Here is a 23,346-nt window from a genome sequence, read left to right as displayed (position 1 = left end):
CAGTATAAGTTGCTAAAACCATGTACAAACAGTACTTTTAAATTAACTTGACACCATCAAATTAGACAAAATAAGTTTACTTGTCCTGCCAATGGATGAGATGTTTAATACAAAGGGCAAAGAACTTTGTGCATCTCACAAGTAAACGGCAGGCTAAACTCTATTTTTTTTTTTGTTTTTTTGTTTTTTTTTTGAGACAGGGTTTCTCTATGTAGCCTTGGCTGTCCTGGACTCGCTTTGTAGACCAGGCTGGCCTCGAACTCACAGCCATCTGCCTCCCTCTGCCTCCCGAGTGCTAGGATTAAAGGCGTGCGCCACCACGCCCGGCTCTAAACTCTATTTTAAAAGGAAGAAGTATAGTAGTATATTTTATAAAGAACATGTGTAATTTGGTAAAGGGAACTTCAGATCTTTGTTAAAAATCTGTCATATAGAAAAACTCTCCTGAGGAAGTGGGTCCTTAAAGTTAGGAAAATTGCCACAATAAAAGCACCATCTGTCAAATCAAACATTTTTCCTACTATACAGTATATTGAAACAATCAAGTTCACCAATATGGAAAGACAAATTATTTTTCCTAACTCTGAATACTTATAACAGTAAACCCCATACAATAAAAATTAATGAATCATAAAATGTAACCATACACAATGGTTTTTTTTTAAACTTTGTTCTTCACTCACACAAGCCCTTCTCTGTTAAGAGATTTAATTAGACAAAATTAAATGTAGGAGAGGTCACAGGAGAAATGAGAGTAGAGTTTCTTTCAGGAACATCCAGAAATAAAGACCTCCATTAACTTTCCGAAGGAGAGTTCTGAAGGATGTTCAGTAATGTGGATGTCAACTTGACCAAACCCTCAAGGGTGATTGCAATAGTAGATAGGGACGGTATCCATCAAATCAATTTTTACTATTATGGCTTCCAACTCTCAGAGTTTACCCTAAATAGTTCAGCCACAATCAGGAGAAAATCCAGAAGATGGAAGTCAAATACCTGAAATACCTCATCTGACTTGGAAGCAAGGCACTCTGGGATGGTTTCTGAGGGTGGCAAACTTCAAGTTATAAACGCATAATTAGGATAATCACTCTGATCCTTTCCTGTGCCGTTAGTTGTGCCTACAGTAAAAAGCCTACACTGCAGGATGCCGTTGATGCCCACGTGTGAGCATACCTCCCTTGAAATATAGAATGGACTATAGTCCTATTGGTTGGCTGCAGTCGTTACACTTACCTTATAAAAAACAAGATTGAACTTCTCCACTGATAACCAATACTCAAATGCAAGCGACCGAGTACCAAACACATCTATAATTCTGGAAACAGGAAATGTGAAGGACTTTTTAAGTCTTTCCCTTAAATTCAGCACCAACAACAAAAAGAGCTATTTTTCTTTCAAGTTACATGATTTCATTCCTTACTGTAAAAACTAGATAACCCATTTGAATAAGATGTCATTGTTTCTACCCACCCTATCTATGTTTATCTATATTGAATGAAAACACAGCCAAAATTGTTAGTCAGTTACAAAGCAAATATAATCAGAAAGATCTTTCAAAAGTATCTATTTATGTACAACAAATGGCATGCCATTGGTTCCATGGAATCAGTCATCAGATTAGCATGGGAAGAGGGTCTGGATTGGGTGACTACTGAAATCACACATCCTTTAGCCTTACTTCAAGATTCTCTAGTTTTATATTCTACACATCTCCTCACCTACCCAGCACAATCCAGTAAAACTCATTCTTTTGAAAGTATGGTTTTAGTAATGCAAATGTATATAGTCATAAATCTATTATGGCAGTCAATATATAAAATATTTCAAGATCTTCCAAATATTTTCTTTAGGCTGCCTGTTTGTAATTGATGCCTCCAGCCACCCCAGATTGGACCCACTAAGCTATTCATATGATTTTGATATTTAAAGAAATCCACCTAAATGGAACCATACAGTATGGTCTCCTGAACATCACTCTTTTTATTCAGCATATTTTATTTCAGACTAATTTGTGTTTTCAATAGTTTGCTTCCTTTTTATTTTATTGATGAACATCTGGGTTCTTCCAAGTTCTTAGAAATTATATACAAAGTGGTTAAGAAAATGTATGTGTAATTTTATGGGTTCAAATAAGTTTTCTCTTCTTTTGTATAAATAACCAGGAGTGGGATTGCTGGGTCATATGCTTTAAGTGTATGTTAATGGTATATGTTATATGATTTCAAATGCAGTGTTCATTGGAAGGTTGTTAGGATTCTGCATCAGTCTGCCTACCTGTGATGTCATTGCCTAATGGGGGCATGGCCCTGCCTGGGGCACTATAAAAGGACAGTCCTACCCCCTCCCCCTTACTCCTCTTACTCCTCACTACCTCTTCCCCCCTCCCTCCCTCCCTCCCTCCCTCCCTCTCTCTCTCTCTCTCTCTCTCTCTCTCTCTCTCTCTCTCTCTCTCTCTCTCCTTTCCTCTCCTCTTCTCTTCTTCTGTCTCCATAACTTTCTCTCTCTGGGGTATTCCTCTGCCCTTCCTTTCCTTCTCTCCCCATTCTCATTTAATAAACTCCTATATAACATAATATCTGTTATCTGTTATCTTATCTTATAATTTTCTTATTTAATAAACATACAAAGTTACATTATTTCATTACCTCATATGCACTTGCTACTCTCAAGATTATTGAAAATGTGGCCAACAGGTATGTGATTTGGACATTGTTATAGTTGTATTACTTTGTGTTTTTCTTGTGGCTAATGATGTTGAACATGCACTTAATACACTCATTTATACCACTTATCTTGTTTAGTATTTAAAATTTTTAAATACTAAATAAAAAGTTGATATCAGATAGATCTTTTAAGACAACATTTCTGATAAAGCCTATATACTCCAGTATATATAATTAACACTGAAAACTTGATAATTATTTTAAAATATCTACAGCATTTGGGAAGTATTTGAACATGAGATCTACATAAACAATATAGGAGGAAGGTGGGGAAGATTTTGGAGAAGTTGTGGGATAGAAAATCACAATCAGAATATATTGTATGAAAAATACTCTCAATTTAAAAATGAAAAAATAAAAGAATTTGAGAGGGAGTGAGGTCCTGGGGCCTGAGTGGTTAGAGGAAGGGAGTATGGGAAGGGTTGGTGGGGGGTAAGGGAAGGGGGAAATAATGCAATAATATTTGGGTTAACATTTAGAAATATATTTCAGGGCATAATTTTGATGGTCTATTTGTTTTCCTCTTTTATTGATTGTGCTTTTTATATTAATTTTGCTTGACCTGGACTATTGTATATCCAATATTTTTTTCATACAAATTTTGTCATTAGTTTGGAATCCTGCTGTGATTGTGTGTTGAATATATGTTAATATTACTATGCCTTTTAATTCATCAGTGTATTTAATTAAATGTTGATTTCTGGTTTTCAATAAATAGGTCAAATATCTGTAATGTTAAACTTATGCTAACGTATTTATTTGGGAGTAAGGTATTACTGTAAATTTTATTCCTTATAAAATTTACAGTGTAATAAATACACTGTTCTTTTGGTACATTGACTTTGCAGGCTAAAACTTTGCACAGTTCACATATTACTTCCAAAAGGTTTTTGATTGCTTAGTACATTTTTTTTCAAAGACTGAGCAGGTTTTATTTATGTATTTTCAAATATATGTATATGTGTAAGCATATATATGTAATAACAATTAATGGGAAAAGGCCATAAATACATAAGAGAACAAAGAAGGGTATATGAAAGAGTTTGGAGAGAAGAAGTGAAGGGGGAAATTATTACATTCTAACATCAAAAAATAAAATAAATATTTTGAAAGTAATAATGTTATCAGATAGTGCCTGCTCAGTACAACAGGAAATACCTCTCTCATTGATAACTTGTCCATCTGATGTTCCCATCACTGCATTTGAGACATTCCTTGATTCATGATTTCCTTTTGTTTTATAAATATGAAAACCTCATGGAACTGTTATCATGTTGGCACTTTGTATTTAGAGCAATATGAATCTGTGTGGCTAATCCCTCATAGATAGCTGTAGAGTAAACAATCTCCTCTTTCCTTTGAGGTAAGTGTTTGGTTGGCATCACTGGTTGCCCTCGCCCTCCCTGACATGGTCTATAAAATCCTAGTGCTTTCTCCCCTAGAAGGAAAGCCTCCTCATTCCTGGCATTCCTCAGGACGCCCCACCAAACTCCCTCTCCTGGAGTCACCAGCTCCCCAAGTTCAACAAGTGGCAGACAAGTCATCTTACTTAACCTGCAATTCTTAAACAATGCCCCTTGCCGCCATAGTTGGGGTGTGACTTCCTCTGGCCTAGTCCCCTGAGGCTGCTGAACTCACCCATGAGCTTCAGTTCCCAAAAAAACCTGCCCTTTTTATACTTTATTTTTATTTTTTATTTAATTGATTTATTCAGGTAACATCCTGATTGTTATCTCCTCACTTGTATCTTCTCATTCCCCCTTCCCTCCCTCTTTCACCTTATTCCCCTCCCCTAGACCTGTGAGAGAAGGGGACCTCCTGCCCCACCATATGACATCCCCACAGATAGGCTTACCTTTTCTTTTCCAATAATTATCTTTTAGTTCTCTATCTTGCCTTACTACACTGGCTAGGAACTACAGCATAATTAATTTTACTTATCAAGAGAAACATTTTCCCCCTAGTGACTGATTTTAGAGGAAAGGATTAAGTCTTTCACCACTAAGTACAAAGGTATTTGTAGATCTACCAACATTATTAGGTTAATAAGAATGCCTTGTACTTTTATTAAATCAAACATCATCAGCATCATCAGTAGGCGATTAATTTTTCATTTTCTGCATATCTATTGAGATGACAAAAGTTTTGCTCTGCTCTCTAAGATTTTGACATACTAAATTATGCTATTTGATTTAAAAATGGTAAGCCTGACCTTTATTCATAGAATAAACTCCAGTTGTGGGTCACACATTTGAGATATATATATATATATCTTTGTAAATATTTGTATCACTACTTTTGAGTCTGGTTTTTGGGATATTTGTGGCTCTCTTATGCTATATTTAGCATGGGTACTAAACTAATGAGCAACAAAATAGATATTCTATATGTATTTTATAAGCGATTACATAGAACAGCTATATTTTATCTTAAATATTTGTTTAAAAATTACCAAATAAACCATGTGTGGTGGGCGCATGCCTTTAATCCCAGAACTCAGGGAGGCAGAGGCAGGCAGATCGCTGTGAGTTCGAGGCTAGCCCGGTCTACAAAACGAGTCCAGAACAGCCAAGGCTACACAGAGAGACCCTCTCAAAGAACAAACAAACAAAAACCATGGAGAGTCAGCAAGGTAACTCGGAGGATAAAGGTACTTGCCATCAAGCCTAATGACCTGAATGAGATCCCCAGGATCCACACTGTGTGAACAGAGACTGACTCCTGAAAGTTGTACTTTAATATTCACATATGTGCATGCGCACACAGACAGACAGACAGACACACACACACACACACACACACACACACACACTCTAAAAATCAAGCCATGCTTGTTATTACTGTGAAGTGTTAAACTGCAAATCATATTTCTATATTATCTAAATGCTCTAAATTTAGTGATTTGGGTATACTGTGTCTTTCACAGGTAATTGCTTCATCCAATCTAAATAGCTGAATTCAAAAGTGTGAATTTATTTATTCCATTTCCTTTTTACTTGTTTAATGACTATAGAGTCGGCAGTAATCTATCCTATTGTTCTTGGTATTGGTGATGTGTTTCTTTCCTCTTGTGAGCTTGGCAGGAAGTTTATCACTTATATTGATCTGAAAGAACTAGTTTTTCATTTCATTGATTTTTGTCAACATTTCCTGTCTTTATTTACATTTATGTTTAATTTCTGCTCTATTTACTGCTTACTGGTTCCTTTATTTTTGGCCTTTTTAGATTCAATTTACACTTTATATAGATTCTTAATAAGATTTTATACCATGGTTTTGAGATTTACTATTCACAATTATAAGCAATTACTATTTATATTTCAATTTCTAGGAAGTCATTCATATTCTGAAAATTGTTGTAACAATTTAATGTTGCCCTTCAGCTCAAGGTATTTTCAAAATCCCTTTGGTTCTAGACAGCTAAAATATGTAGGTATTATGTTTTTTGGTATTGAGTCTATTTTGGTATTTTTTAGATTTATTTATTCATAATTATGTATATAGTATTCTGCTTGCATGTATACCTGCACATCAGAAGATGGCACCAGACTTCTTTATAGATGGTTGTGAGCCACAATGTGGTTGCTGGGAATTGAACTCAGGTCTTATGGAGGAGCAGTAAGTGCTCTTAACCTCTGACCCATGTCTCCAGTCCTTGAGTCTAGTTTGTAAGCAGAGAATGTCATTTGAGTTACTGAAGAAAAGGGGGAAACTTACCCACATATGGTCATTTCTCTAAATGCTGATTTCCTCTCCAAAAATTTGCTTATTTTTGTTCATTTCTAAAATTCCTTGGGCAGTTAGTTAATTTTCAAAGTTTATGTGCTTGCCCCTTGCTAATTGTCCGATGTACAGTTAAAGGAATGTATTCTATTTTTACATGAACATTTCTAAAAATGTCAATTGGGCTACCTTGACTCAAAATATTGTTTGAGATTTCTATATATTTACTGATTTTGCTATCTTTTAAATTAGTTAATAAAAAATAATGTCTTCAAGTATAGTTATGAATCTTTTATATTTTTATTTATATTAGGTTTTTCTTTATGTATTTTAAAGTTTGTTTTTTGGCACATGGACATTTGAGCATTGTCATATATTTTGGAATATTGAAACTTTATTCTTGTGTTTGTCCTTGATCTGCATTCAAGCACGTTTAATATCAGTTTATATACCTCAGTTTTGTTTATGGACTGTCTCATGGTGTAAGATGGGTATGGTGGCGTACACCTTTAATCCCAGCACTTGGGAGACAGAGGCAGGCAGATCACTGTGAGTTCAAGGCCAGCCTGGTCTATAAAGGGAGTCCAGGACAACCAAGGATACACAGAGAAATCCTATCTTGAAAAACCAAAAAAGAAAAGTATATTTAGCACTTTACGTCCATTTACTTATAATCTATGACTATAATATAAAGTAGATCCTTTCTATTAAGCATATAGTTTAGATTTTGTTGTTGTTGTTTGAGACATGGTTTCTCTGTGTAGCCCTGGCTGTCATGGAACTTGCTCTGTAGACCAGGCTGGTCTCTAACTCACAGAAATCTGCCTGCCTCTGCCTCCCGAATGCTGGGATTAAAGGCGTGCACCACCACCACCCAGCAAGTAATCAATGTCTTTAGAGTAACAAGAACACTGCTATTGAATATATTGACATAATTAGACCAATATATTCAACTTAATTAATAATTGCTTGACACTTACAGTTTGTTCTTTGATGCCTTCTTTCCCACTTGTTGATTTCTTTATTTAGAAACATGCTATCATGTAACAACTGATGAATTTATGTATGTCTTTTTCTCAGGCTGGCTTCAAAATCACAGGAAGCTGAGAGTGACTTTGAACTCTTCCTGCATCTACCCCTCAGGAACCCAGACTATAGATGTGAGCAACCATACCTGGGACTTTTCCAATTTATTTTGAATTATTTTAATAGCTTTTACCTTTATGTTTAATTCATTGAATTTTTGGCTAAAACCCTATGTACATTGATATATAGTATATTCTTTTCTCAAAAATAGCAAATTGGCTTTTTTAATTCTTTTTTTCAGTTTCATATATTTCTGCCTTTAAATGCTATTTCCTTCTTTTTCTTTGTAGTGGGTGTAAAGTTCTGTTTCCAAAAATTTAGAGAGCTCCCAAGTATTTCATTTATTGACTTTTAGTTTCATTGTATTATGACCAGAGAACATCCTTTCTTGGAGTTCCTTTTTTGACAGTTTTATAACCCCAACTATGGTCCATGTTGATCAAATTTCTATATGCATTTTAGAATAACATGTATTTTGTTATTTTTTCATAGAGTGTATTAATCAACTAAGTCCAGATTACTGGGAGTTCCATTTAAGTCTTTTAAAAGTAGTTGGTTTTTGACTCTATATTTATAGCAAATACTAAGAAAAGGTATTAAGCTTTCAGAATACGATTTGTCAATGTTTCTTTTTAATGCTTTTGTTTCAAAATTTAGAGTGCTATTATTTGCTATAAATTGTTTAAACCTTTTATGTTCTTTTAATTAGTTGATCCCTTTATTAATATGAATGGCCATCTTTATATGTAAAAATATTTTCCTTTTGAATTATTCTTTATCTGATATACCTTCTGCTTTTTAGGGTGCATAATTTGATAGATTTTTAATTGATATAAATATTAATATGGCTGAATTTAAGTATAAAATATTTCTACTTGTTTCCTATTTGTCTATTTGTCCTACCCATTCTGTTTCTTTAATGAATTTTTGTATTCATTCAATACTTTCATGATTCTAACTTACTGGCTCATCATTCTTTGTTTTCTTATATTAGTAAATTCTTTGGAGACAGTGGTACATCTTTTGAATTCACTGCCATGTTAAGTTATATCATATTACATCACACTGAATATGCTTCCAATGATATACTTTAATTTCTCTTGCCACTAGCCTTTATTCTGTTGTTAAACAGCTTCTTACTATTGTTTTAAAGATTTGAATAAATTTTCATTAAAAAAATTAAAGAGTGCTGTCATACTATGATTCCTAAAATGAAAAAGATCTTTCATTTTTATCCACAAATGTACTATTTCCAGTATTGTTTTTACTGTTACACACTCCATATTTCAATTTGCTATCATTTTTGTCTTCTTTAAAAAGGACTTTAATATCCTTGCTATTGTACACCTGCTGCTGGAACATTTTGGAAATATTTTCTCTTGCATAAGCAAAAATACATTTTTTTTTGCTTTGACATTTTTGATAAGGAATTCGGATTGATTTTTTTTTCCAAAACAGATTCTCATGTATCGAAGGCTAACCTTGGACTCCATCTGTAGCCAAGGACTCACTTTGCAGCCAAGAACTACATTTTATTGCATTTGTATTCATGTACTTATTTTTAACATTTAAGGTTTAAAAAAATTCTCTCTCTTCCTCTTTCCTTCCCTCATTCCGTGCTTTCCCCCTTTCCCTCCCAGCCACTCTCTATATGCCTGGAAATTAGAGGACAGCTCTCTAGAGTTAGTTCTCTCCTGCCACCTTGTGGGATCCAGAAACAGGTAGCCAGGTCTGTGCACAAGGCCAACCAGCTAAGTCATCTTGTAGGCTACCATTTCAGGATTTTTGAGACAGTTTCATGTAGGCCAGCATGATTTCAAACTTTCTATGTGTTGGAGGCTGACCTTGAACTTCCTATCCTTTTGTCATATTTAACTCCTGAGTGCCAATATTAAAAATATGCTCCAGCACATATGGTTTATACAGTACTCGAAATTGAACACAGCCTCATGCATGTTAGACAAGCACTTTATTAACTGAGCTACATTTCCAGGCCACAGATTATGTTTTCTTTAAGTTTTTAAATGGTGTGGCTTCACTGCCTTCTAGCTTGTTTGCAGTGAGGCATCTCATAAAGTGGAGTGCTCCATCCCTTTTCCTGCTTTTCATATTTTCTGTTTTCTGAATTTTAGCAATTGGGTAATTTCAAATGCTGAGGTTACAAGTCTATGACACTACACCCAACAATAATTTCATGTAGTCTTACATTTCTAGACTTTCACCATGAACCACTAAATATTGCTTCCATTTCTTGCCTTATCCTGCTGCTTTCTAATCTTCATAAACATATATAATACAGTAACAACAGGGGTTTAAATAGTCTTCTAGACCTAACTTTTTTCATTATGGTGCCTCCATGAAATACAAAGTATACATCTTCCTGTTTCTGTGCATTCTAGGCAATCTTTATTTAATTCCACATATGGTGAACTTTATTGTTGAGTAATGGATATATTTGTTGTCTTTAGATATATTTAGCCTTTGTTCTGAGAAATATTTAAGTTATTTGAAAGTAGTGTGATTACCTGAGATTTGCATTATAAAGAAAATCTAAAATTGCTTTCATTCTAGAGTCAATTTGCTCCATTACTGAGACAATATCCTCTGTGAACCCTCCTAAAAGCATCAAGCAATGGGGCCTTTCCAACTTGGTTAGGTAAAACATAAATCAGTATTGACCCTATATGAGTGAACACTTATTTATGTATTTATATTTATTAATAAACTATGTCACATGCAGTCCAAATTGGCCTTGAGTGTATTATGCATTATGTAGCCGAGAATGGTCTTAAACTCCTGCTTCTTGTACCTTTACTACCCAAGTGCAGGGACAACTGGTGCCACCATGCCTGTTTCATATGTGAACTTTGAAGAAAGTTTGCTCTGTTGATTTCTAGTGATGTTCTTTTCTCTGTCTTCAGCTGTATGTTCATACACTTGAGCTGATCACTATTCACTAAAGACTCTAACGATATCTCTATAGCTCCCTTGAGATCTATGTGTGATAACTTCCCCTGTGCAGTGTTCATGTCTTTATTCCCCTGTCCCTCAAAAGTAGCTACACTGCTATCCTTAGCTCTAAACTATGTCTCCTCATCTCAAAGAAACAAGGATGCTTGGGTTGCTTTTCTCTGACCTATCATCTAAGTGCTCCCCAGGCAGTGAGTTGGAAAAATCAAAGAACTCATCTTATTGGTTGTTCTTTCAGGAATCATGCTCCTGGTCCACCTGTTGTTATATGCCTGGAGTCCATTGAATCTAACATATTTTTATGTTTCATCATTTAAAATGAAAGTGCATATCTTGCTGCTGTTAATTCATCATGGCTGTGAGCAGAAAACTCAGTTGGCTTTTCAGAAGGGTGGAGTGGAGACATTTCAGAAGTCAAGACATCTTTGTATTCAGGGGGCTTTGATATTACTTGCTAGTTTAAGCGTGTTGGAGCAGATAACTGAATTCCTGGACCTGATCATCTTCGACTAGATAGTGGGGGTATAAAACAGTCTCTTGATGAGTTTTCAAATTTGCTAACCTATAACCTGCTATGTAAAGGGCATTTTTTAAACATTGAAAATGTATGTACGTATGTATGTATGTATGTCCTGAGGCAGCATTTCTCTGTGTAGCTCTGGCTGTCCTGGAACTATCTTTGTAGACCAGACCAGCCATGAACTAGGAGATCCATTTGCCTCTTCCTCCCAAGTGATGCGATTAAAGTCTTGCATCACCGGGATAGGGAATAATTTAACAAATGTCACATCATTTCTATAACATTTGCATAAAAGCTTCAAACAAATATAGCATTAAACTCTAATAATAAAGGAACAGTGACCCTATTGTTCTTGTCTATAAGAGAGTTTGATCTTTTTAAATGCTGAAGAATACAAAAATGTTGTTTAGTATAAAACATTGAACATAAAAGGATGTGACAATAAAGCAGGCCATTTGATTTAGCAAAACTCGAATAAAAATACAGTAATTAACTGATATTTCAAACTTATATTTTAACATGTTTAAGATACTTATTATTGTAAATCAAATCTTAAATCTGTAACTTTAAGGTATCATTTACATGGAAAATTACTCTCTAGCCAAACTGTTCTACTTAGCTTATTTTACTATTAATGTTCAATAATTATAGATGTTATAAAAATTAAATTCCATAATCCCCTATGGATCAAGTCTACGAATAGATATTGGATATATTCTAATAACATAAGATATATTCATTGCCTCTTGAGCTAAAATTTACTGACATCCTATACATATCTCTTGTCTCTTTTTAGAGATATAATTGGTTCTGTCATTTATGATACAGGAAATATTATAAACAACCTATTGACTGACTTTCTTAAAGTATACTAAAGTGTACTGACCTCATTATATAACTTAAATTATGTATAATTATTCATGTTTACCAGTTTCATAAAACTACATTTACATTTATCATGGCACAGGAACACACTGCAAGACAATTTTATGTATACATGATCCACAAAATTATATGACAATATATATAATTGCAGAGATACCCACATACACATTTATAGCTACATTTCTAACACTCGAGTTTTTTGTTTTGGGGGAGACAGTCTTATTTTGAAGCCCAGATTGACTGAGAACTCATTATATATCCCAGCGTAGCTTCAAATTCATGGCAATACTCATACCTTAACCTTCTGAGTGCTAGGATTACCAACATGAGCCACCATGTCCAGCTCTAATCTTTGAAGTCTAAAGAATTTAGAAAAATCTTGTTCCAAGGTAGGAAAATGTGTCAGCAAGTAAATCCCTAGATTTCAAAATGCTTCATCAATAATCGTTTATCAGCTTTGAAGACATTAGCATTTGTCAGGTGTTAATGGTAAAATTAAACTGTCTATAAACTATATTTGGATAATAAAATTCATACTATTATAAAAAGGAGAAAGATTATTTTCAAACATATATTCCAGCACAAGGAAGAAACATAAGGTTACAATATATGAGTAATCCTGCTGTATCTTTAGCTCTGATTTCATATGAATCTACAGCCCATCCATATACAGAACATATGAAATTAATATTTTGTGATTAATAGTATCACCTCATAAACTAATCCAGCACCTTGATTCACACATTTTTCATCATTAAATTATGCTTCTTTCTGCAATGTTATCCCTAAACAAACTGCAAGGAAAACCTTTGTCCCTTGTATTATACTGAGAGTCTCTTCTTAATCATTCTTTCTCAAACTTTGTAATACATATAACTCCATCCGATTTCTCTTCTTACCCTACTACAAGAAGAAATTTTTTGTTGGTGGATAAAATTAGTTTTTAAAGATTAGTGTCATATTTCTTTACTTAAATGTTCTTTAGATGTTTCCTGAATAGATTTGCACAGTTTATATTAAAAGTTAAAGGTAGCTTTGTCTTGATAAGAAGAACTGTACTATCTATTTCTTCTATCTCATGTTTCTGATTTATAAAACTCTACAAAATCCTAGTGGGGAAAACATTTCCATACACAAGCTGTTCTTTAGGATTTAAGAAGAGTCTCTCAAAGCACACCACCTAGTGGTAAGTAAGTGACATTGTATAAGTACACAGATATATAGTGGACAAAGAGTATACAAACAGACACATATTTTTACCTAAACAGATTTATTTCCCTCAAAGAAAAGAGAATTCAAATTAACTGTTGGTAAAGAGTAAATTTGTACATCCATTATAAAATATGGTGTGAAGTCTCCTTGAAAACTTAAAAATAGAACTGTTGTATTGATTCAGTAATACCATTAGTGAGTATATATCTAAGGAAATGAAATTAGTATATGCACCTCTGTGTCATTATAGAACTATTCACAGTAGCCAAGATACGGTGAACTCAACCTGAGTGCCCATAAATGGATGTCTAAATCAAGGAATTGTGTATATCTATGAAATGACATATTATTAAACCTTAAAACAGAAGGAAATCTTGCTATTTGCAACAACATGGATGGAACTGGGGGACATTATGCTAAGTGAAATAAGCCAAGAATAGGAAAAACAATACTGCATGATTTTGTTTATATATGGAATCCAAAAAAGTTGAATTCATAAAACCATAATTGGAATTGTGTAGATGGTGGGTAGATATTGATGGAAAGATAGAACTTATCATATAGATAAAAGGAGTAATTCAAGAGATCTATTGTATATCATGACTGTAGTTAATAATGGATTATTTACTTTAAAGGTGATAGAATATAAATTATAAGAGTTCTCAGAACAAAAACAGTAAGTAAGGTAATATGTATGTTAATTAGATTTATGTATTCCAGTATGCACATATATTAGAACATCATGTTGGTAAGATGCTGTGGTGTACATATTTAATTCCAGAACTCTGGGGGATTAAGACAAGAGGTCCATTAGCTGAAGTTCAAGCTAGGCTACAAGAGATTGTGTTTCCCTAAACACTGTAAGTTATAAATATATAATTACATATATAATCATTGTCATTTAAATAACAAATAATTATCTTCAGACACATTTTCATAAACTGAGAAAATGTTTCCTTACTTAAAAGCCTCTTAAGCAAACAGTTCTGAATTCAATAGCCATGAGTAAGAAAGACACTTCTAGTCTGTTTGTTTTATTTTTTTTTCTCATGCTCAGGTTGTGTAGCCAAGGGTGACCTTGAATTTCTGTTCTTCTAGTCTCTATCTCCCAAGTATTGAACTTGCAATCACTTGTAAACAGGCTTAGTTTGGTGTGATGGTAAGTACCTTATCTAGGGTCTTATCAGTGTTGGGCAAGCACTCTACCAACTAAGCTACATCCTTATCCTTAAAGGCACTTGTTCAATGTTCATTTGAAAAGACAACCAAAACCAGAAACATAGTCTTTTTTAAAGAGATAAAAATTTCTTTGAGTCTAAGAAATTCTTAGTACAGTGATTGTCTTTCAGTTGTTTACAACTATAAGACAGAAGTTTTTGTCTTTATACACAGAAATAAAGAAGTATATATCTTTCTCTGTGTTGTGTATGTACACACAGGCATTTTCTTTTGTTATCAGTGAACTAAAACTTCTAAGTTTAAAAAAATATTTTTTCAGACATTTGAAAGCAAAGCAATTCATTGGACTTACTACAGTATCTATAAGCCTCAGTTTTAGAAATACTGTCCTATTCCAAGCTTGTAAAATTAAAATTGAGCATATGTGTTATTGCCACATTATAATCATGTATGTATTCAACAGCATTAACTCCTAATGTTTTTCTTGTCATTTACTCTTGGCTAATCATATATATATATATATATATATGAAACAGTAAGGAAGATTGTTATACAGATGATATGTTTTTGACTCATTATAATTTTATTCCTTTGTGGTAAACAAACCAGATCTGAATCTACAGAATATTCTATTCCTGGTCTAATCTTGACAATATTCAGCAAATGCTATTTTATCATTCATATTTAATGCAGGTAAAAGGATCAAGCTATACACTTTATGTATAAGACCATTAATATGCTATGTTTTTGAACTACATTTTGTTTTTACAATAATTCTGTGTGTGAGTGTATGTGTATATGTGTGTGTGCGAGTGCTCTCTCTCTCTCTCTCTCTCTCTCTCTCTCTCTCTCTCTGTGTGTGTGTGTGTGTGTGTGTGTGTGTGTGTGTGTGTGTGTGTGTGTGTTGTTTTGTCTTTTGAGGCAGAATCTTAGTAGGTATCCCAAGCAATCATTGAACAATCCTGTTTCAGTTTCTCAAGTGCTGGGACTAGAGGTATGAACCCTCATGTCAAGCTGGAAAATGAGTCTTAAATAAATTTTGAAAAGGTCAAGAGAGTCCAAATAATGTTTCTCAGTACAATGTTTATACTTCAAGGGAAAACAGAAGGTTAGAAAGTGGGTAGTAAAGTACTGGAAAAGGTCCAGTTGATGCAGCATTCTGAAGATTTTACAAGAGCTTGAGGAACTGTCCTGCACTTGGTACTTTCTATGGATGCATAGATTTAATAAGTTAGTAAAATAATAGAATCATAGAGTTAAAAAGTTAGAAGTAACCTTATATTATAATAAATAAGATTGTGGTATCATCAGGAAACTAAAGACCAGAGATATAAAGTATATATTTCAGAACTTGTTTTACCAAAAATATCTAATACACACCATAAGCTCTTTAATGTCTAGATTGCTTTGTCAAAACTGAGGGTATTATAGGACACAAAACTATTAAATAAATATTTTTATATATCTTAAATGACAGTTTTGAGTAACTAAATTTGTTTAAGCTGCTCTAAAAAAGTGGAGGAAAATCACACCCTGGCTAACTTTATCACTAAAAATGTATCATGTTACAGTTCAGAAGTTTGACAAACTGCAATAGGGGTATTAGGGTCCTTTTAGAGAGAGAAGTGTTTAGCACGGAACTCAGGTCCTTGCACATATTAGGACCACACTGAACCACACCCTCCACATCATATTAGGTTAGTTCATTATTTTTTAAAGAATGTGAAAGAAAGATCTGTTCCAGGTCTCCATTCATGATTTGTTGATATCATTTGCATACTCCGATGATATTATTTTTTGTCATCTGAGTATATTTTGACATCCCAATATGTCTCCCTTTTATATGGACACCAGTCATATAGGATTACATGCCCTCTCTAGTCCAGTATGAATTTATATTTCTTTATCTATATAATGCATCTACGATGGTTTTATTTACAGATACACTTACATTCTGAGATGCCAGAGGTTAGCATTTTGAGATATGAGTGGTGGGCATAATTCAAGCCTCACCACTACTTAATTCAAAATTAAGATAACAAGATTAAGTGTTAACATCATTTAAGAACCAAAAGAATTACCAATTTTTATATTCGGTCAAATAATGTCTTTTACCACAAACAGATGCTCATCCCTTAATTCCTGAAACCTGAAAATATTAGATTACATAGCTAAAGAATATTAAGATTGCTGATCAAATAAAGATTGGTAGTTGATAGTCATAAATTATTCTACATGATTTGAGTGGGGTAAATATGGTGATCACAAAGGTCCTTAAATATGAAGATGAAGCCATAAAGTATCAAGAATTATGAGACATCAGAGACCTAATCAAACATTGCCAGCTCTAAGATAAAAGAAGGCTGTAAGACAAGAAAATGCGGATAACTTACAACAGTTGGGAGAAGCAAGGAAATGGCTTCTTTCCTAGAATGCCACAAATGGAAATCCTATTGACAAATTACTTTAATACAGTGAGAATCACCTGATAATTATCACTTTCACAACAAATGCATATTATTATTACTATTATTATTATTATCATTATTATTATTATTTTGTTTATTTCAATGCAAGATCTTGCTAAGAAGGGCTTAAATTTGTGATTCTTCTTTCTCTGTCTTGCAAGTGCTGAAGCTACAGTATTCTACAATACCAAATTTATGCTATCTTAAAATATTAATTTTATGATACTATACTCCAGCAACAAACAGAAAAACTGTTTAGTTTCTCCATTTAATATGCTGGCAGACTCCCAATACATCTATGTATATGCTTTTTGTGACTGTGTTGATTCTGTTTATGAATCAATTATAACAATAAATATCACTTTAGTGGTGATGAGACTGCAATAATCAAAGTAAGAGGATTCATCCAAACTCAACCATGTAATTTAGTAAATAGTTATAGCTATCCTTCTAATAAAAAAGTATCAACTCCATGATGGGTGGAAGCTTATATAAGTTAGCCAGGTAATGAACAATGAAAATACTTTGATTACATATTTCTGTACAGTTGTATAAGAGGACAAAAAGAAATTCAGTTTTTGTCTATGATCACTAGCTTTCAAAAGTCTAGATAGTGAAGAAATTCTGACTTTGATTTCCAAGTGGGCTTCTCAGATGTTATTGTGAATATAGATCACCTGAGGGATCTTGCTAAAAGTACAGATGATGAACTTTTATCTGGATTAGAATGCAGATTTGCAGTTTCTATGTCCTTTCCAAGACAGCCATGCATCCATTCCATGGAACATTTTTAACTATCAAAGATTTAGTAGACAAAAATACACCAAACCCAACCAGAAAAGTAAATTAACTGATAAATGATTTAAAAATGCTGGAGGTAAATCTGAAGTGTTTTTTCTTCTAACTAGAAATGATGTAGACACAGACTTTTCCAATACATTCATGAATGTGATATCATTTATCAGTAATAAATATAAAAGTGGGGTTCTAAACAAAATAAGTAACATATATTTAAAAATAACTCAAGTGGTTATACTACTGTCTTAGAAGAGGAGAGATGTTCAAGGCTGAAAAATCAGATTATCTAATGTAATACTTCCCACTAATGAAGAACATATCTCTTCTTCCACATTTTAGAGTTTATTAGGTTTCTACCAATCATGCTCTTTTCTGAAGATTTTGACACAGAAAGTTGTTAGTCTATGAAAGGGCAAAGCTACTTTGAAGATAGGTCTCAGATAATTACTTTTTCAAATGTTGCAGCTACTCAATCATAAAATACATAATAGGTACATCCAGCTAACCAAATAACAAAGCATTAAAGCAATAAATTAGCGTAGTTGAAAGCATATAATCTTATAATGCATCATTTCATAAAACTCCATGAGGCAATCTATTTACCATTAGTTGCTTTGACATAGTAAAGAATATGAGTCTATTACTTTATGGCATTTGACACCATTGAAGGTTCATATGACCTCTTTCCCCTAAGTCTCAGCTTTTTGTATATGTAAGAAAAATGTATCCATTGAGAAAAACATGGAAATTTCATAGACTTTATATATTCAGAAAGAGAGAAGTTAGTGGACATATACACAAACATATACTTGTACAAACATTTGAAAAAAAGTGAGTTTTAACAACGAAGTGTTTAGTTTAAAATAACACTTCTTTATGTCCAAGATCTGCCACTTACTAATTGCATGACCTTGCACAAACACATCCCCCCCCCAAATATCTGTCTACATGAAAAAAAACTTTTACTGGGATATGTAAGTCATATATTTGCAAGACTGCTTAAAGCTCATCAAAAGAAATTTCTCCAATTCCAAGGGAAGAGAAACTAAGTAGATAAGTTTCCTGAAATTTTCTTATCTCTGCCAAATAAAAGGAATAAATATTCTTGATCAATTAAATTGATTATAAAGCTAGGTGTAAAATAATAGAGGACCAAGAAGGTAGAGCAACTACTCTTGTACACCTTTACATGATGAAGATGTAAAATGTATTGTTTGACTGACTGACATGGTATACTATCAAGTATCCAGTTACAGTATATGTAGATTTTTAAAATCTAATTCTGGCATTTTTCTCACTAGCTGGCACAAGAATGACTTTATTTACACAGATGAGTTTTAAATTATTGCTTTGGTATTACTTATGACTGGAAAGGTTCCAAGATGCTGGCAACTGTTTCTCAATATGTTAAACTTTCCAGCTCTGTGTGTGTGTGTGTGTGTGTGTGTGTGTGTGTGTGTGTGTGTGTGTGTGTATGTGTGTGTGTGTGTGTGTGTGTGTGTGTGTGTGTGTTGCTGGGGACCAAACTCTAGATCTAATTTTACTAAGCAAATCTCAGCCGTAGCTGTTACAGCACCTTTCTTTTTTTCTTTTTCTTTCTTTCTTTTTTTTCCTGAGACATGGTTTCTCTGTGTAGCCTTGGCTCTCCTGGACTCGATTTGTAGACTAGGCTGGTCTTGAACTCACAGCAATCTACCTCCTTCTGTCTCCTGAGTTCTGGGATTAAAGGAAGGTGTGCATCACCATCACCATGCCCAGCTCCTTTCTCTTTCTTTCTTTCTTTTTTTGTTTGTTTTTTGTTTTGTTTTGGTTTGGTTTAGTTTTGGTTTTTGTGTTTTTGGTTTTTCAAGACAGGGTTTCTCTGTGTAACAGCTCTGGCTGTGCAGGAACTCATTCTGTAGGCCAGGTTGGCCTCGAACTCATGGAGATCCACATGCCTCTGCCTCCCAAGTTCTGGGATTAAAGGTGTATGCCACTACCATCTGGCTAAATGAATCATTTTTTTCTTGAGACAAGGTTTCTCTGTGTAGCCTTGGCTGTCCTGTACTCACTTTGTAGACCAGGCTGGCCTTGAACTCATAGCGATCTGCCTGCCTTTGCCTTCTGAATGCTGGGATTAAAGGCGTGCGACAACACACCCTGCCTCTTTTTCTTTAAGTATAAATAAATCTTTTTCTTTGTTTTTGAGATAGTGATTTGATTACAACATCTCCTTTCAAGAGTATTCGAAGAATATTTCAATCTTAAGGCCTACATTTTATCCACAGTTGCCTAGCTGACTCATTCTGTCTACTGGTGTGCAAATAAACATCTAAGGGAATCATATTACTTATTATACTTGTTGTCTACAAGCTACAACTTCTTTGAAAGAACTCCATAATTTATGTAATAGGAGAAACGGTCAAGGTATAAAAACATTCCCTAATAATAAATAACATTCATAGTTCTCTTACAATAACCCCTTTAAATCCATAAATTATCTACCCTTCTCAACTGCTTTTAAGCTATTGTCTCAAACCACAACACTGAAAAAGTATATACATAGTGCCCAAAATGAAGCAGGGAATTGAAAAAAGAAAACTATTTCTCTTAAAAACAAAAACAAAAACCCAAAACTCTATAATAACTATGATTACACTATCATTCAAGCAAAAGTTCTGCTCTGTGGAACAATTGAATTTTAATCCCAAGTGAATATGTATGTATGTATGTATGTATGTATGTGTGTGTGTGTGTGTGTGTATGTATATGCAACTGTGGCAACCATCATGCTAATCAGTTGTCAAAAGAAAACTATCAAGGGTAGTCAATCTAAATAGCAATTTAAAGTAGAATGCAATAAACAGTGATTTTCAGTAGACTTTTCCAGAAAGGATTCATGATACAATGTGATCAGAAAGAAGTATAGAGTGATGGAATATCTCTAAGCAATGTCTTTCCAATGTTCCGAATTACAAGCAAATCTACTTCTGAGGCAATGGTCCTTTGGTCTTGTTTATTAAGACATGGTATATTTGAAAGCCACTCACAAAACAGGTATCTCCATTATGCCTTTTGCCTGACTCACAGTCAGGTTTTCTTAGTCACCAGAGGAGTCCTTGCCTGACTAATGATGACTAAACTTTATGTGTGTATAATTCTCTCCAAAACAATATTCGTTAGCTCCCCAGGGAATTGTTTTTCTAAGGAAGAAAAGCTGTTAAATGGCTATAGCCCTTTTCATTATTCAGCCAGCTGTGTGGGAAGATAAGGAACTTGCTGGTCTGTTCCCAATGCCTAAGGCTACAAAGTTCACTAAAAGAGTACATAACAACAATGCACATGTGCATGTGTGCACACGTGCACATGCGCACACACACACACAAACATACTGCACAAAATAAGGTGGTAGACAACAGGATAGAGCAAAGTGACAAAAAAGGAATAGATGTGAAATTTTTAGGATAGGTGACTATATAGCCATTGAGTTATACTTGAAAGGCACATATAGAAAGCATACTTTGAATAGAGCTTTCAAAGGGGACAAGATTTAAATTATGTAGAATAGTGGTGTGAGAAGCAAAAATAAAGAAGTTATTGTTCACACAAAATCGTTCAAGAAACTTTAGGGAAATACACACTGAAGAAAAGGTGTTACTATTCAAAAGGGCTAGATTGAGGTTCTTTTTCAAACCAAGTGGAGTCTGGATTTGAATAGTAGATAAAGTGTCTTGGGAACATAGATATTAGGAAGCCAAGAATATTCTTATTAGAGAAAGCAATATTGAAATAGTGTTCACAGACAAGTAGTCTTGTGGGGTGAAAGGTATGTACTGGCTAGGGCGCTCCTTTGGTTACTAGAAGAGAATAAGAGATGACATTTCAGAGTAAGTGAAGATGGCATGAGAAGACATTCAAAGGAAAATGTGCCAATATTTGATGAGACCTTCACTTTAAAAGGTGAAGAAAAGTCTAGTTTTTTTCCCCTGTAAATTGGAAATAGATGATGAGATCATGGTGGGGTCTAATACCCTTACTACACAATCTTTCACCAAGGACAAATAGACTTTTCCTCGAAACAGCTGAGTGGCACAGTTTCTTCCAATGAATGGATGCTAGACAAAGTCTCTTAAATAGGACTTGACTTACTTGGTTCTAACAGAAACACACAGGAAGAAGAAGGAATGAAAGGATCAAATCTGAGATAGAGGCTAAAGATGTATGCCATGGGGCTAAGATGAAGAAAAGACAGACAGCTGAGTAAAATGTATTTCTCTTAGTCTCCCAAATGATGTTCCAAATTACTGACTAGCATAGCAAACTGAAGCGCTGAAGATTGAAAGTTGGATTTATTTGAAAAATTAGTGTGTTCCTTGCCCCGTCCCAAACTTAATCTAAGTATCTGAAAATTAAGAATTTGCTTTCTCAAACTTATCAGGTTCATTTTGATGCTGAGTACACTCAGTAGGCCAAATGCAAAAACAAGTGGCAGATCCCTGCACTTCAAATGGCACTTGAAATATCTCAAGGCCAAATCCCTAATCTTTCCCTTATTCAGTTCAGACAGAGCTCAGCCCCTCCCCCTCCAGCTAAAGGGAAAAGGCGCCTGCGCAATTTCCATGCCCATTCTCCCTGCAGTGAACCGCCCCCCTCCCCTCTAATCAGAGGGTTTATGCGCAGGCGCAGCGTCCACGGTGCGTTTGAGTGGGGCTATGAGAAATCTACTGTCCAGTGAAATCTAGAAGTGGTAGAATTCAATCCTGTCCTTTCTTCAGAAACAGAGGATCCAGTTTCTCTTACTATCAGACCAATAGTATGCCCCAGCCATCGCCCTCTTTCAGAGCAAGGTCCTGCACTGTGAGGCAATCCCACAGTAGCCCCATCCTCAGCTGCTTTCTAATTTCACGCTCTTGCAAGCCTTTGCTAGGAGGGTAGAGGCAGTTGGCTTCCCAGAAGCAGCACCAATTTATTGGCTGTATTTTTTAGGCCACAGACCCTACGGGCCCCCTACTGGGCACATTGTCCCCGTGTCTTGAAAGTCGTCCTCTGCCCTTCACAGCCACCCAGGTTAGGCGCTTACCTCGGGCGTGGTGCGGTCACTGAAGAGATAAGAGGATCCAAGATGAGACCAGGGCCAGAGCAGGCGGATTCCGAGAGATTTTTCCTGGGTCGTCACTGCCGCCTCAGACAATGAAATCAGCGTGTCCGATCATCAATTCTCATCATGATCGTGACGTCACAAAAGACAGCGGCCAATGGGAGCCCGAGATCAGCTCCGGACAGTCCCTGGCCTCAGCCCAGAACCCAAGAGTGGGGAGGGAGGGGGGAGGAGAGATGGCTTCCTGTAGAGGGCTTGGCTCTAACAGGCACTTATCTGCTGGATCTATTGTGAGGCCTCTCAGTACTTCTCTCCCAGGATAGCTGTGCACATTCAGCATCCCTGTGCCTATAGAAGTTTCATGGCAATCATTTAAGTCAAGTGATGCCTTGTTTTCACACTTGAGATTGGCTTTGAGCAAAATTGTTCCCCATTACCAAAACTAAATTGTAGTGTAAGGGTTCAACTGACAGGTATATAAGCTTGTTCTTAAAGTCAAAAAGGTTCCCAAGGACCCTTTGGAATTTTTCCAATAAAAAACAAGTGTTCCAATAAAAAAACAGTTGTGACTGGGTTGACTATGGTGACTAAGGCAAGAAATGGACTACCTTCACGTAATTCCTGTTTTGAAAAAAAATCAAAAGACAAAAACAAAACAAAACAAAAACCAAAAAACTTACCTGGGTGATCACTGTTGGGGGG

The 23,346-nt window shown here is 34.8% G+C and overlaps 1 protein-coding gene across 2 annotated transcripts in view; it reads right to left on the bottom strand.

The window, feature by feature from the left end:
- The window catches only part of HDX (highly divergent homeobox), a 115,889-nt gene extending 93,134 nt beyond the window's left edge, over window positions 1–22,755 (bottom strand). The window contains exon 1 of one of the 2 annotated variants that reach the window (XM_084790750.1): window positions 22,627–22,755. The gene's annotated coding sequence lies outside the window, so the exon portion shown is untranslated. The remainder of the gene's footprint in view (window positions 1–22,626) is intronic. The other variant, XM_084790749.1, reaches the window with a different exon arrangement.
- Between the last annotated feature and the right edge of the window lie 591 nt (window positions 22,756–23,346).

Source organism: Acomys minous, assembly GCF_964271855.1.
Source record: "Acomys minous genome assembly, chromosome: 7".
NCBI classification, from domain to species: Eukaryota; Metazoa; Chordata; class Mammalia; order Rodentia; family Muridae; genus Acomys; species Acomys minous.
This window is presented reverse-complemented; position numbering and strand designations above follow the sequence as displayed.